Source organism: Falco rusticolus, chromosome 1, assembly GCF_015220075.1.
Source record: "Falco rusticolus isolate bFalRus1 chromosome 1, bFalRus1.pri, whole genome shotgun sequence".
Taxonomy (NCBI): Eukaryota; Metazoa; Chordata; class Aves; order Falconiformes; family Falconidae; genus Falco; species Falco rusticolus.
In genome coordinates, this window is record NC_051187.1 from 61,611,833 (window position 1) to 61,626,314 (window position 14,482).

Below are 14,482 nucleotides of genomic sequence, written 5' to 3' on the forward strand. Positions count from 1 at the left end.
GACCAGGATCTGAAGTTAAAATGTTGCAGGGACTGGAGTGGAATCTTCAGAGGGTGGCTGGCTGATACAGGAGCATCTTCTGTTCAAGAGCTGGGATCCAAGTTCTGAATGAGAACCTCAAGGGGAAGACTGGAAGCATCTCCGTACACATGATGGGAGTGCCATTGGATCCTTGGATTTACCGAGGCCCAAATCCCACAGTCTTTTTCAAAAAAACCCCAAACTTTACCTGGTCCACAAAGCAGTTGCTAACAATCTTTCCTGCCCATGACTTGAACTGTCTGATCCCTTGCTTTGACACTTCACCAGCTCCCCAAGGAAGACCCAGTTAGTGAGCACAGACTTCTTGCCTTTGTTCTGTAGTTACATTTAACATTTTGAATTTGTTCCCCTGCTTCTCCAACATTCCTTCCCCGCTCCTTCAAATGCCTGGGTAAAAGATGGGCTAGAGGTTTAAACCAGGGAGAGCTCGTGCTTTTTATTCTGCCTGGAACAGCGGAGGAGCAGAATAGAGTGGAAGCCTCACAAATAAGTGTCATGGGTAGGCAGCACCTGAGAGGTTTTGAAGCATGTACTGTCCTGACTTCCTCCATTACCCACTGAATTGCATTGGCAGCGATAATTGCAGCTTCAGGAAAAATAACTGCTAAACAACGATAGCAGCAAAGCCCTACAGCCTTTCTCAATTAAATTAAGTGGAAATTTAGTCCTTGAGTACTACTACTGAAACTGTCTGAGCAGAATAAGAGCAAGCACCCTGGTGGGCTGGAGGATAGTTTAGGGCAGGAGAAACTCTGCTCGCTTTGCTCTCTGACCATCCTTCTTACAGCGCCCACCTCTGTCCCGTATCTAATGGTGGTATGAGAATAAAAGCAACACTGCAGGTTGGATCTACTCTTAACAGAGGCCATGTAGGCTGGTGAATTTAGGAAGGGCCACTGTCATCTCTGTAGCCATCATTTCCCTTCTGGTTCTGCAGCAGCAGCTTGTACTGCCACCACTTATTCACCTGTCTCTGCCACAACCTCTTGACCTTTGAAGGCTATTTTGGTATTGCTAGCGTGTCCTTTCTACCTCATTTATTTCTACCCTTTCTGCTTATCCAGGTACTTGCAGCTTTTATCAACATCATCTGCAAACATCTTGTGTTTGTTAACTGGTCCTACAAACTCGAGTCTTTTATAGAAGTAGAAAATCTTGTCTCTATACATTCCTGTGTGAAGGGAAACTGGAGTCACTTTCAGTAACCAAGGAATTACCTTTATGCTGATTTAATTTAAACAACCCAACATTAAAGAACAAAGCAAACAAGTCTCTGTCATGAGACTCAGTGAATCCAGGAGATCTTTTCCAAATGATATCTAAGAGCATTTACTTCAGCCTTCACAAAGGGGAGCTCTTCCTCTGGGATATCTGGGATAAAGATGGGACAGGAAGGACAAGGTTTTATGGAAGAGAACAGCCTGCAAATTGTTATAGCCTTTTAACCTCTTTCTGCAGTGCTTAGAGACAATAACCCAAATAAGTAGAAAGGTTCGTAGCCAGCCTTCACATAATGTAACTTTTAAGGAGTGCTGCCTCAAAGTGATGCTCTCACTTTAGTACCTATGAAATGAAGGCCATGCAAAAAATAAGGAAGGTGAGATTAGTATGTTTTCCATTGCCACTAAAAGAGTAATTTCTGCAACTCTGAGTATTCACCTGTTTGCAGGTGAATGCAGCTTGCAAGATAGTGTGTGGGTTGGCATTCGGAGTTTGAGGTGACTCGTATCAATGCAAGTCCCTTGATGGAAAACAGCAGCATGTGCATTGCGAGGATAGGCAGCAGTGGCACGGCAGAATAATAGTGACTTCTGAAGAGAAGGGTCTGCTCAGCCCGCTGGAGACAGTTTATTTAGGTCAGTCCGCAGGGACACGGGCACCAGCCGGTGCGGGGGAAGACAGACCGATTTCTCCCCTCCGCTTCCTTGTAGCCTGCCTGGGTTAAGGGTCCCTACCCCTGGCCCAGAGGCTGTCCCCAGTGGGAAGTCAGGAGGTTTTAACCCTAATAACATTTTTGGCAGGGGACAGTATTACTTCCCTCCTTGCATGCATCAGGCCTTCCATGAAGCACAGGACTGGATGGGTGCAGCATCTCTGCTGCTCAGGGCAGAAGGGGGGATGAGGACATGGCCTCTTACTGCCTCCCTTGGTCAGGCAATTCACATTCACTACAGCACAGGTACGTGACAGAGCTGGACACAGATTTCAGCATCCAAATTGTTCACGGTGCTTCAAAAAACTATCTACAGCTCTGGAAAGCAGGCAGACATGGCACATGGCTGTGACCTAAGAAAATGATGCATTCACTTTTGTCTACCATCCAAAGCTTGTCCACTGAGTTGGATTTGTGCCGTTCTCTCCATAAGGTGACCAAGCTCTTCACAGTGCTGGGGTCTAGCCTGACGTTTCCTTCTCCCTTTCAACATCATTTCTTGTGCCAGTTCCCCATTGCTTTTGGTGTATTTTGAGCAGCACTTAACCCCAGCACTCTGTGACAGGCACTTTATCAGTGTAACAAAGCGTCTCTGGTCTTGTGGGAAACAGAAGTTGTCATCTGTGTGGAAGCAGCCAAGACTTAGTACAGGTTGTCACACAGAGTCAGAGGCTGAGAAGAGAGAACTTGTCAGCTTTACCTTGATAAGCCCATGAGTGTGAAAGACATGCCACATGTAATTTCCATTACAGAGATCACCAGGAATCTATCAGAAGCATGAACAAGCAGAAGGAGTCAGGCATGCAGAAAATTATTCAGACCAGAAACCCCAGGCAGTTCCAGGTGTGCCTGCTTTCCACAGGAATCAAGAGGATTCTCAACATTGTCTTTTCCACTTAGTTAGGACCACTTTCCTGGTTCACTTGAAAGCAGTGTACAATGTTCTCCTTGTCTTTTTTTTCCCTGACACTGGCAACCCCATCTGCAGGTATCCTCTCCTTTTGTGCTGGAGGAGGAGGGATACAGACTGTTGGTGGAGCTGGCTTTCAGAGGCCGAGAACCCCAGCTGTCCTTACAGTGAGAGACCAGGAATGAGGATCCTGTTCTTTAGCAGCAGCTCCAGCTCTATAGCTGCACGAACCACTCAGCACAGGAACGGGCACGCGCCGTGCTGCTGTGTAGGCAGGAGCTGGCTGCAACTTGGTGATGAAGAGGACAGGCCACCAGCTGGACACCGACCACTGCTTTTCCACCCCCTGAAGCACACCAATGAACAATGATCTACAGTAAATATTTGCACTGTGGCACCACTGCCAAGCAGTAGCAGATGTCACACCCTTGAATTTGGGGTTTCTATCAGATGAGAAGTCAGTATTTGAGGCACCTATTTGTACAGCAGTCTAATTCGTGCTTGCACCAGCCTACAGTGAAAGAGGTCATGGAAGGAAAGACTCCAGAGGAAAGCAGGGCAGTAAATGGGCTAAAGCAGGTTTGTCCATCCCCCCTCCCTGTACACATGCCCCACTGCTGGCCATTAGGACCCTTGCAGCTCAGCAGCCTTCTTGCAACTAACTTGAGTCCAGCTAAGAGATTAAGGCTCATCTGCCTGAAGCTGGCTGTTCGGTGTCAGCTGAGGGAGATGCAAGGAGCTATGCAACTCATGTTTGTGCTCAGTTTTCAGGCACAAATTTTTAAAACAAAGCCAATTGCAGTTAAGGAAACAAACTTCTCTTCCTTGCATTCATCGCCTCACAGAAAAAGCTTCTGCACCTAGAAGCTGGTACAGCACAGCATCTGTACAAGTTAAAAATACCATTTCATTTAGGAAAAGTAATGCCCTTTTGAAAACTGCAATTAGTTGAAAAAGTGATGCAATATGCATACAAGATCATCTTTCAGACCAGTGTTACCCCCACAGTGTTTGTTCATCAATACATGCTAAAATAGCATCACTGTAAAAGTTCAGCAGCCCAGTTTGAAGAACTAAAGTCAGATAATGGTTAATTTTGCAAGACAAGTAGAAGCAAAGTCTGCTTGTGTCAATCAGTATGAAAATGTAATTTATTTCACTGCAACAGAAATCAATTTTTCTCCTAGGATCCAAGATAACCAAATATCACACAGTCAGTTTAATTAGTTTCTGATATTTGTACAGCTTCACCTTTAAACTCTGGAAAAAGCACAGTTCACGTGTTTGTTCTTTATAATTCCTCTCTGTTCTGCTTTACAGCTTAAAAGGAGGCGGCTTACAAAGCTTCACAGTGGCAGTAAAATGTTACTCGAATTCAGACTTTCTTCTGGCAACCAGGAGATGGAATCAATGCTCCATCAGATCCATCGGGCCATCTCATTAGTGTCACTAAAGCAAGCTCAAGCAAAGGAGGAACACAAAACCAGAGCCTTAAACCTTTCAAAAAAACCCTTTTCTCATCAGTTGCCTTACCTAGAGAAGCAGCAGCACAAGCTACACAAGACCCATTCCAACAGTTATCTGTTCACCAAATAAGTGTCTGTCCAAGCTTTTTTTTTGTATTGCTCTACCATCTGCTCTGCCACTTTGCAGTCCAGGGGCACCCAGGCCCCCAAGCTTGGGCTAGGAGCTCTCAGAAAGCAACCCAAGTCTCTCTACTGCACACAAACAAAGGGTCCTGCACCTCCACGTTGCCCTGCGCCACACATTCCCCAGCTGCATTTTCTGGGCTCTCACACCACACGCAGCCCTGCAAGACACATTAAGTTACCAGCACAAGTCTTGGTACTTGTGGCACTGGCCAAGGGATGCTCAGCCAGTCTGACCAGTCACGAGTGCACAGGGCACTTACCTCGGAGGTCGGGGTCCAGCTGCAGGGTGCTGGAAGACCAGGGCTGCTTTCCCCACAGAGGAGGACAAACCACGATGCACCGGTTACCCTGCCACAGCAGCTTCACCAGCGTGGGGCACACTGTCGGACAGCACCAGCAGAGCAGGACTGGTGGCAGTAACAAGTCCCAGCAGCAACGCAGTGACAGTAACCGATAGAGAAACATGCAAGGCTGAAGCAAGTCCCAGAGCAATCTGGAAAAGTAAACAAGCCAAATTCAGTAGAGAACAAGGCTGGACCCAAACCCTTTCTACAGCACAGTTCACAGGAACTAGGGGGAGAAGTGGTCAGACCTGAGCTTATATAGAGTTACTGGCCTATGGGTGAAGGCTGGAGGCACCAGCAGAGGTTGATGAGGCCAATTAGAGTCTATTAGCAGCCTCATGCCCTGCCAGCTGGCTCTCCTTCTCAAGCTGGTTTGAGTCAAGGATTTAACCACTGGTCCATGAGACACAATAAACCACTCTGGTTTCCAAAATTCAGGCTGCATTTTCTCAGGTTTTTTTGTTTGTTTGTTTGTTTGTTTTTACTTGTTATAAATGTTTTAAGCAGACTCCTACACTTACCCCTCATCCAACATGGTTGAACTGAATTGGCTTTTGCATTGAGTTTGTGCCTCTAAGCCCAAGAGAAGGGTGATTTCTGAGGCTCCTGCAACATCTTTTTTCCAGTTTACCCTGAAACACTATGGTTTTCCCACATACACCCTACTGGCCCAGTAGTCCTTTTCCAGGCTCATACGCTTGCTGTGAGTGCTATCCTTGAAGAACAAAGCCAGGTCTAAGAATTTCACAGGCATTTGTAAGGGGCATGGCGCTGCTGTGCCCGTAACCCAACCCGAATGGCCCAAGGTCACACAGGTAGTATAGGATGAAGCACCAATTTCAACCACGATAGTATTAACGTCATGTTCTCTAGACCGCAACAAGCGCTTTTGTAAATCCATGATCACTGAAGGGGGCTTCCCAGAATACTGTAGCTATCCAGAACTTTCTTGGCTGCTGTTGGTTGCAAAGAGAGGGGATGGTTGCTTTAGCAGAGCTATGTGCTCCTTTAAATGCAAAGTCATGATATGATAAAATGAAAGATGGAAATCTGCATGGCTGTGCGACGTGCAGTGATAAAGATGATTATAACCTCCAGTTCTCTTTAAACTTAGCAAGGGCAATGGGGTGAGAGCTTAGTTAATCAATCCTGAGGAATCCTTTCCTGCTATCTTTTCCATCAGCAAAGGAATGAAAGCACAAAGGATGAAGATGATTCATACCCAGCAAACAAAGGCATAAGAAGCACAAAGTGCAGTTGGCTCAACAGAGCTTAATTAAAACAGGCATTGCAGGAGAAGGTTGATAATGCCCTCTCAAATCTCTTCTTTTTGAAGTGGCTGCATCCCGTTTAGATAGGGTCTTGAAGTAAAACTGCTCTAAAACTGAAGGCAAAGAACATGTCACTGTTTGTCCTACCCTAACGCTTAGATACGTTGAGGCAGAAGGCAGCATTAGTGTTCCAGGCAGGGTACCTATGTCAAAAGTTGCATTGGGGTCACTGTGGTTTTACCACACGTGTAGCTGCTTGGGGCTTTCAGAGGGATTACCTGAGTGAGAAGCTGGTTGTTGGCAAAAGCCAAGGCACAGTATAAAAAACACAATCCTGCCCTCAAAAGCTTGCAATTCAGTTTCATTATTGACTCTTGGATTAGTTACAGGATTGCAGAGGTAAAGATGTTAAGCGAGTGTATTCATGTGTATGTGTGTGGGCTGATTGTAGAGGGAAAGAGAAAAGCGTAAAAATACTAAAATTCAGACTGGCAGGGGAAGCAAGCTGGGGTGAGGCCAAGCCCCTGCAGCACATTTGATTGCCAGTGATGGCAAGAATTCTGTGCGTGATTGAAAGTCCTCATCTTCATATTCCCGTTGGAGCTGATCACAACATGTAAAATGAAGCGCCATTCTAGAATCAGAGCTCCAGTCGCTTTCTGCTAAGACAGACACTGCCCTGCCAACACGGACATTAAAAACATCATGCATGGAGCTTCAAAGGTGAGAAGCCTAACTGAAAGCTGATACTGTAGCATATCCACTTTACTCCAAGAGGTAGATTTTTCTAGGAAACCTCAAAAACCTCAGAATTTGCAAGGTTCATTCTTAAAATCTCTGCAGATCTGATTACAGCACAGGATGATTTTGGAGAAAAATCAATCCTGTAGCCATAATGGTGCTTGCTATTGTGAGCAACAGAATTAAAACAGGTTAAGTGATTGAAAACAAAGGAAAGCCCCCTAAGGAAGGAAGATTTCTGTGACAAAATATACTGCATTTTCCTTGTGCTTCATTAGTTTAAGAATCGGTTAGTTTCAAACTGCAGCCTTTAAAGTCAAGAATAATTTGGAGTGTAGTACACTGGCTTGTCGGGAATTCTGAGGAGAGCTCAACTGAGGTCTAGGTTTGTCTTTTCAGACTTACTTGCAGCTTTCTCTTCCTGTAAATTGCTGGGCAAACTTCTCACATTTCAACTTTTTCCTGTACTGACTTGGCTCTTAACCTCTTATTCATTTTTCACATATACTGGGAACTCAGCTGGACTCTGCTACATACAGTCTTCTTTATGCTACTAAAAGGGCCTGAATTCAAATCACAACTTCCAGGTGGATTATCCTTGGATTAGAAAGACATCCAAAGGTCTTGCACATTTCTCAGCTGGAGAAAAATGAGGTTTATGTGGGGATGGGAGATGTTCATGTCAAGAGTGAATAACAGCGTGAATTTCTGGATCACTGTGTCCATACCCACATTTGGCATAGATCAGAGCCAACTGTTCGGTGGCTGAAAGCAGAATTGGCCTTTGAGATCATTCATGGACAAATAGTAGCACCCATTGTAGTATTACTAGCATCAAATAATGACACAGAAAAAATGTGCAGCCATATGGAAGGAAGGTACAGACCGTATCTGTCTGGGTCCTGCTGGTTTTCTGCACAGGTACTGTCTATATTAAGATCCCATACGTATGGTGTAGCTTGGAGCAACCCCAGAGCAGCTTTACATGGTAACTTGGCCAGTTCTGTTCTTCAGAATCATTGTGTTGGGAACAGCTTTATCATAGTCTGCAGTTTCTGATGTGTTAATCAGTCTGCCTCAAGAAGCTGACAGTGTTCAGTCTGCTGTATTTCAAAGTAAAGAACAGGATTTTCTGAAGAGTCATGGTTAATTTTGGTTATTTAATAAGACATAGCAAGGAATTGTCTAATTAGCAAATATTGTCTGATACAAATTATCCGTTACTGAACATCTGATACCCTGTCTGATCGATTGTTGTTGAGCATGAAAAGCTGTTTATTACTAGTGCTATTTTCAGTGGGTCTGAGAAGACAGTTTTTATTTTGTTAACCTGCACATAGGTAATTCTCAGATAGCCATCCTGTTGTTCCTCTGTGGGATAGATGTATATATCTTATAGGATGCAAAAGGTGTTCACTTTTAGTGTGGAAGGGCGAGAAGCAAACTACAGTCATCTTTCTAAAAACTGGCAGTCATGGCACTGTGCGCTTATGTTGCTGTTCTGAGAGCATGGGTAGGATGCAGTTCCCTTCATTTCGCAAGGAACTACTTGGCCATGTTGACATTTGCAGCCCTCTGGGATCGCCCCAGCTACTGACCTGTTTGCTAAACACTAGTTCAGCTGTGTCAGTTCTGTCGAAAACTATTTCCTGGCATTTGTGTTCAGTTCACACTATTTTGCAGTATCCCAGCCATGATTGTTTCCTTTCTTGAGGAAAATAACCTCTCTACTTAGGCCATTGAAAACCTGGGTGTTAAATGCCTTTCATGTCTTTTATCAACACTGTGTGCCTGCCTTCTCTCTTGTGATAAATCATTGCTTTTCATAGCGTGTCCATTTGCCATGCTTCGTGTCCGCAGACTGTTAGTGGGGTTGTTTCTGAGAAGCTACATGGTACCACATGACCTCTGAACACTCTGAACCGTGCATTTATGCTTGGAAGCAAAACTCAGACGCTCTGTCCCTTGCGCAGCAGGAACAGCAACATCTGCCTTGGGCTGGGAGGGAAGCTGAGTCCTCAGAGGCGCAAAGGGCTGAAGCTATTTCCTTCTGTTAGTTACTCAGCTGAAGTCACTGGGAAATTACTGAGGACAATACATCTTATTGGAGAGATCAGTTCTGCACATCATGACAGCACTATGCAGTATGCATAGTTCCTTCAGGAGCAAGCAATAGAAGTTACTCACAGGCACAGCACACCTGCAATTCCTTGAATGTACTCGCTGGCAAGCAGCAGAGATGAGGACTAGCTTTCTGTTTGCATAGCAGCTCTACCACTGCTAGATAATAATTCAGCTTGAAGGACAGCACATCTGCTTCCTACTCCCAGTTCTGTACTGTACACATCTGTAAGCTCCACGGGTATTCCCCATATCTGTCCCAGTGCGCAATAGGTATTATGCCATTGCATTTCAGAAGCAGCTAATCTCATACACGTAACTGGCGCACACTCCAGTGAGATTCTTTCGGGGCTTAGGTTTTACTCAATGAGATAAACAGACCTGAGATTCTCTGATTCAGCAAGAGACAAATACGTTGGAGTGGGGAAAACCACAAAACTATACATGGAAGTGGATTAAGTTTTATTAAATTCTATTTTTTACAACTATTTTATTGAAAACTTTCACATGTATACAGCACAGGAAGAAAATATTGAAGGAGACAGTCTACTATTCTGATAGTAGATCAGAATTAGATATTGGTCTGCTACCCCTTTAGAAAAAGCCAGTGGCAATCTGGGCTGCTTTACAGAAGTACTCTGGTGTGCTCATTTCTTGAATGTCATGCTGAGTCTGGGCATTGTGTTATCAGTAGGGAGAGGTCAGAACTGAAAGAGAAAAAAATGATGAGAAGATCACTGACTTGGAATGGGCAACTTGTACAGCATGAGGAAAGATTAGAAGTACTAAAGTGATTTATGCTAGCTGAGGATCTGAGATGGCTAGTTTAGTTTTGGCCCCTAGCCAACCTAAAGGGTGAGAATGAAGCTCAGCAGTCTGCAAATAACTGAAGGCTGTTAAATACCAAGGAGGAAATGAAATGATTTAATGAAGCACACAAAGGTATAACTAGAAGTAGTTGGACTTAATTAAGGAAGGGAAAATCGTAAATGAGTATCCAGAAAGCTTCTTGCTAATGAAATATAATAGTCTGCAAAATCACCTTCGCCTGACACTTTTAAAACCGGGTGTGACAGAATACAAATGTCTTGCAGGTCAAGAAAGATGGTGTGTTTATAGCATATTAATTTGTAGTTACCATGGGGCTAAGCTAACTGAGGCTTCACAGTCTTGAGCTCATAGTATCTAATACTTCCCAACAGACACACCAAATAATATGTACATCTTAACTGTTGAATGCCATCATGTATGCCTGAGAGTCGTAAGCGCATACCCACAATTTTTTTCCCTGTTGAAAAAAACCAACAAAACAAAAAAACACCAAAACCCCAAAACCTCTAGCTGGTAAGGCATGCTTAGCGGAGAAATGGTTTTATGGTTAAATGAAGAAGTGCTGATACCTATGTGGAAGAGTAAAGGGAGGATAGCCCTTGTCAAAGCTTTTGAATCAAAAGACGTTTTCTGAGCTGTCTCAGAATTCTTACAAAATGCCCACCCTGCAGCGAAGGCGCTTCAATGGGACTGCCTGTGCAGTCCCAAGCAGAACTGAAACTCGGCTGGAGAATTTAGGTACCTCTATGATGCAAAAAGGTATAGAATTGTTACTGCTACCTTGACATTAAAACTAGTAGCAACAGACTGGGGAAGTGACATTTCCATTTGTGAACAAACTGTGTATCATTAGCTTGGATATTTGAGAGATGGAGATTATTCTGAATTTGCTAAAATGGCCACATCTGAATTTGTTTCATAGCTCATTAGGGAGCTGTGTATAATAAATTACCCAGCATGTTATGTTCAGCTAACCTGCCAGCTCCCAGGTTTGTTTTATGCTCTAGGTTGCTGAATGTGAATGGTGCCTATTTGACCATTGTTTCATTGTGCGAGTGTCAAAAACAGCGACTTGACAGAGCTTTTCTTTCTATCAAACCTAAAGTAGTTTTTCACAAACATAAGAGGTGATTTCCTGCGCTTTACATCCATGAGGGCTGTTTCCAGTTGATAAGAAAGAACACATTAGCAGAAGGACAGAGGTACCTAAGGTCAGGAGGGTCTATTTTCCTTTCCTAATTGTTGCCCACAGGGATGGTTCCTCTCTGCCCAGTAATTTCCACTGCCCAGTGGGCAGGATTTCCAGACAGGCTTGAGATGTCCAGTATACCTCAGGGACATGCTGGACACAGGCTCAACCTTGCCATTTTGTTACTCACTTCGTGCTGTGCTTTCTTCTGGCTGCTGCACAGCCTTGGGTGTGGGGAAGAGGCTTCAGTTCCATTTCCATCTGTGGGGTTTGGGGGCTGGTTTTGTTTTTCACTTGACTGTTCAGTCCCAGTTTGCTTTGTGGTCCCACCTTATCATCTATAAAGTTGTGAGAAGGCAGAGTTGCTGATGTGGGTCAGAGTGTGAAGTGGTGTTTGTTTTTTTTTTAAACAGTTCAACTTTTCAAGGAAGAGGGGCTTTTTTTTTTTCTGCTCCCCCCCCCCCCCCCGCCCCCATCCCCCCATTTGAATACTCCTGGGCAAGATTTTCTTATTTGTACTTAATCTTTTTTTCCTTTTCTTTTTTACAGTTATTACCTAAAATAGGTCTCTACAGAGTAAGAAAATGTTTCATTAACTTCTTTGATGCTTCCTAGGAAAGAATAATTCATTAATGAAACTAGTTGTACATATATATATATATATATTTATATATATATATATATGTAAGTATGTATGTATAATAGTATTCGGGCTTTCTCATACCAAAAGCTTTTGATGATGAACAGGGAGCTTTTGTGAGATGTTTCACTGTGGAGTGTTTCCATTTTCTGCCAGCACCGTTCATCAATAGGATTGATTTTTTCACAGGCTGGCTGTTCTTGGTCATAATGCTGGCTGTATGAGACTGTGTGGGAACAATTGCTGTTCACTGTTCTCTGGCATATTTGCATTAAATATGGTCTAAACACAAAAACTGTACTGACTGTCTATGCAGATTTCCCAGTTGATTTCATTATATCAGCAACATCCATAACTTTGATAAGTCTTTTAGATTGGAGAGTGTTTTTTTCAGTGTTCCATGAGTTGTTAAAAAGGAAAAAATAAAAACAAAACCAAAATCCAAACCAGACAAGGATTGGATACTCTTATCTCATATAACGTGGAAGAAATAAATGTATCTTTACCAAATCAAATTTCAAACAGATATAGGAAGACTGGTGCTCAGATAGACTCAGATTCTTCCATGAAGTAAGTCACAGTGTAGACTTTAATTTACGGGCTGGTATTAAGGGATCAGTAGCATTCACAGGTACACAAAAGCAATACACGGGTGTTAAGGCATCTGAAAGCAGCTGCATTTGTAAAACCAGCCACTTCCATCTGCTGGGACGAGGCCAAGGTTTTGTCCACTCATGTGGTTGTACGGCTGACCAGCTTGTGCACTGAGCTGGCATTTGAGAACTGCAGACGCCTTGCAGCAGTCAGTAGCTGTGAGCATAACTGGAGGCAGACTGTGCCATACTTCTGTTTCACCAGCTGTGGCCAAGGAAAAAATTGCACTCACTTCTTTATACGTGCTATGATGACAAGTGCTCTGTTAGAGCCAGGCACTAGGGCAAAGAAAAATGGGCTGCCTTTATTCCCCTGTGCAGTGGGTAATGCTACTAAAGAACCACCCCTTCACACACACACACGCATCCAAATAGCTCTGCAAACTTCTGATGTTTTCTGACACTGACCAACGCAGGGGATGGAAACAATATATTGTATGCAACAGAATAGAGGGATTTCCATTTTCTCCGAATCATATAGTTTACCTTAATTGCTTTCCTGTAATAATATAGTGATAAGGTGTTGGCTTTGTATGAATATTTCAGGGCAATAAAATGATAAAGTTACCAACAAAAGATGGCTTACAGTGATTATTTAATGCATTTCATAGATATTTAAAAGACAAAAAGATATATCTGCAGGTGGAATGTGAAATACTACATTGAGAATGAGTACAAATGTATTAATTTTATTACTGGGGTAGAGGAAGAATAAGTTAGCTGAAGGTAGTGAATAAAACATTTTTATATTTCCTGACTATCTGCGATCTTCTTCTATTAATGATCAAAAGATCTTTGCAAAATTCAGATAATCTCTTGTGCAATAGGTGTACTTTATTTCATGAAAAGGAATGGGAAGACTTGAAGAAGACACAGGACTCTTTTTCTAGTGGACTGGTTAATATATGGGGGCAGATTTTATACATGGGCTACACACATCAGAGCGCGCTAAGGCTGTTACCGAAATCTCGGAATGAAGAACTTATCGACACCAATGTGATGTAGATAAGCAGACACTTCTTTATTGATGCCTGGGTGCGTGAGCGAGTCCTCTCACAATCAACGCACACCAAGTCTCAAAATCAGACACCATATATAGAACTTATTCATGCATATTCATTAAATATTCATGCATAATCATAATATTTCCCATAAATCATTAACATATTCTCCTCCTATATCCGATTCTGTGCAGTAGAGCTTAGAAAGGTCTAGAAATGGGTCTGGGGTACGATTTGGGTAGGTGGTATGTGAGTCAGTGGTCGCGATCTCCCCCTGCCGGAATTACCTTTTACTAAAGTTCACGATTTCTTGGCAGGTAACTACAAGCTGTTCCAGTCGACTCTCCCCGGTTTCCATTAATCTCATATTCTGACATTTCAATACACCTTCTACATGCAGAAGACTGGTCAAATACAAAGAAACCTTTCAAACCCTAAAGTTATTACCTAAGTTTTAACAATGGTTCTAGCCCATTCTTCTAGCCTTGGTACAGGATGTACAGAAGATCTCATAGCAGCTTTTACTGTGCAACTATAAGTTTCATTAAAATATTTCTTGTCCTTCTATATTTCGATTTTATAAAATAATTTTATAAAATCAAATAATCAATCAAATAAAGTCAATCAATCTTAACTTATTAGCAAATCTATAACAAGGCTGTACATTAGAAAACATGCCCTGCATGCAAAGATATTCTTGCTTTGTCCCCCTCGCTCCCCCAGTCTCCATGCTCTGCGTGGTGTGGGAGTGGTGACCCAAAGTAGCAACTGAAAGCAGGTTAAAAGCAAACCACAAAATGTTACAGCTCCAAGCGTTCAAGCTGCAGTAACGTTTTGTGCTGCCTCTCTGGACCGAGCTAGTGCTAGAACTGAAGGAACTGAGCGAAAGAGCTTGTCAGATCAAAACCCAGTGGCTACTAAAACCTCTGGATGGCTTCAGTGAGTGATTGTGTGAAGAGCAGCCCACCTTTCCACAGGTCCCCAGTTCCCAGAGCGGCGTGGGCCTGTGCATTTTGCTCCCTGCTTGGAGCATGGGGAAGGTAGGGAGCCTTCTCATAATGCAGAGCAGGACGGCCATCTCATGTGCTGCTTTTTCAAGCCAACCACCAGGAAAACCAACAAAACAAGATGCTTTATGTAGGAATCCTCCTGCA